Raw genomic sequence first — 2500 nt, forward strand, 5'->3', positions numbered from 1 at the left:
TGACGACCAGAACCGCCCTGACCCCGGCCCGACCCGCCCCCCCGCGCAGCAGCGCCCCCAACGGACACTCGGTCAAGATCCGAGCCAGCGCCGACAACACCCACAAACCTCCAGGTCAGTGAGTCTGAAGATCTGAAGGTTCAGAACAAACATGGAGCGAGTCGTTTTTTTACGTTTCAGTGAAATCAGGAGTAATTTTAGTCTGATTCATCAGTCGGTTTCACTTGGTGGAAACCGTGTGACCTGCAGCGTTAGGATTCGTTCACTCGACAGGAGGCGGGGACTTTTTTTATTGAACCAATCGCTGCTGTTTGGTCGTGACGTTTGTAAAGCTCCAAATCCTGTAGGAAGAAGAACAAGAACGTCTTTCCCCGAGATCAAATTCACCAAACATTCTCTTTGTTCTGGTTTAAATCCTCGGGAATCTGGGGAATCGTTGCCAACACAGAATGTTTGTCTTTGTTTATGTCCATCTCCATGTTTTGTTTACTGTTGTTCCACAAAATGGACACAGACAGACGTCACCATGACGACGTCACGACGACGTCACTTCACAGCTCACAGCTGATTGGTTGGTGCACGTCTACAACTTCTGGGTTTTTGCAAAGCGTTTAGTGTGTTTTGATCCTGATCTAGTCACTGGAGAGAAATTAAATAGATCTGAGGCACTAGGTGGCGCCAGACTGGCTCGGTTTAACTCTCCACAGAGTGAAACTGAGAAAAATCACTTCAAAGTTTCTGTTTTGTCCAGACTAAAGCAGAACAAGTCAAGCTCCCAAAATGTGACAACTGGTCGCAATAATAAAGAAATATTTGTATGTGAAAAATATTGAGCTCAAAATGTCACTTTGACTCTTATTTGTCAGTTTCTGTTTCTGCTTTTGGATCATGAGACAAAAATCAGGAGTCACAAAGACAAACAGGATGTTGGGAGGTTCTGAGTATCAGAACATCGTGGTCATCAGGTACAAAACACTTTAACACATGAACACGTTTGAAAACTAAATGACATTTAGAAAACACATTTACATCTTTGGTTCTTGTACAAGTGTTTCGTGTTTTGTAAATTTGTTTGAACATTTGCAAACGTGTTTAATGAAACTTGGAATTAGTTTTTGAGATGTAAATGTGTTTTCTAAATGTCATTTTGTTTTTAAAGTTGTAAAAGTGTTTTGTACTTTCTGACCACAGAATCTACAACACGACGTCTGAAAATAAGAGATGAAAGATTCTTCAAACACAAATGTTAAATGGTGACGATTCAAAACTGTGAAAAGTGGATTTTAAAGTGATGTTTGGATCTTTTTTCAGGTGATGCAGACGCGAAGTGTAAAAGAGGAAATTGGAGATTGGCGCTTCAGACAAACTCGTCGTCGGCGTCGAGGGCAGAGCCGGGGGACAGCAGGTACGTCCTGACCTGAGGACCTGATTGAAAACAGGTTGTACATATTAAATCTTCTGTTTGTGTGGCTCCAGACCCAAACTTCAGGCTCAGAGGAAGTTTGCTCAGTCTCCACCGAACTCGCCCGGGCTCCCGGTCTGCACCAGGATCACCATGGTAACGAGCCTCACGCGGCGCCGGCCCAAGACGGAGGACTTCCTGTCTTTTCTTTGTCTCAGAGGTTTGTCACGTGTTTCATTCGTACAAGAATCGCTCTCGTGTGTAAACGTAAACGATCCCGTCACAGGTTCGACCGCCATCCCCCACACCATGGCCTTCCTCTCCCGACGGAAGGAGGCGTCCGACGGACTCGAGCGAGGTGAGGCTCCCGCTCCGGCTTCAGGGGCTTCAGTCTTCTCAGGTTTCAGATGTGCTCATGTGTTCAGATGTTTCTTCTGTGACTTTGTGCTCAGCTCCTGGAGGTCCTCCCAGAGCTCTGTCCAACGGGCAGTGGGCTCACGTTTACGGAACCCGGCAGCAGAAAGCCCAGAGCACCGGCCGGACGCAGGGAGGAGCCCAGAACCTCACCAAGGTCTGTTCTGAGGGACTTCTGCCTCCTTCACCTCCAGCTTTCACCTTTGACCCTAACACACTGTGTTTTTGTGGTGGCAGGACCGAGTTCTGAACTGTGTCCGTCCTGCTGCGTTACCTGAGCCTGTAGGGGGCGCCCTCACCGCACACAGCTTCCCAGCACGATGCAGTAGATCCTCTCAGAAGCAGCCGCGCCAGTGTTCAGACTGTTTCAACACCGCCCTCGTGCACCTCATCAGAGCACCTGAAAGGTCTACAGCCCCGACCCCCAGAACACCTGAAAGGGCTACACCTCTGCCTCTCAGAACAGCTGAAAGATCTACACCTTTGCCTCTCAGAACAGCTGAAAGGTCTACAGCTCTGCCTCTCAGAACAGCTGAAAGGTCTACAGCTCTGCCTCTCAGAACAGCTGAAAGGTCTACAGCTCTGCCTCTCCGATTACCTCAAAGGTCAGTTGCTCTGAAACTTGGAGCTCCCTCCAGGTCCACCGCTCTGCACCAGCCCAAAAGACTCAGGTCTGAAGCTCCT

The sequence above is a fragment of the Boleophthalmus pectinirostris genome, unplaced genomic scaffold, assembly GCF_026225935.1.
Source record: "Boleophthalmus pectinirostris isolate CB_2022bp ecotype Guang Dong unplaced genomic scaffold, ASM2622593v1 HiC_scaffold_6, whole genome shotgun sequence".
NCBI lineage: Eukaryota > Metazoa > Chordata > Actinopteri > Gobiiformes > Gobiidae > Boleophthalmus > Boleophthalmus pectinirostris.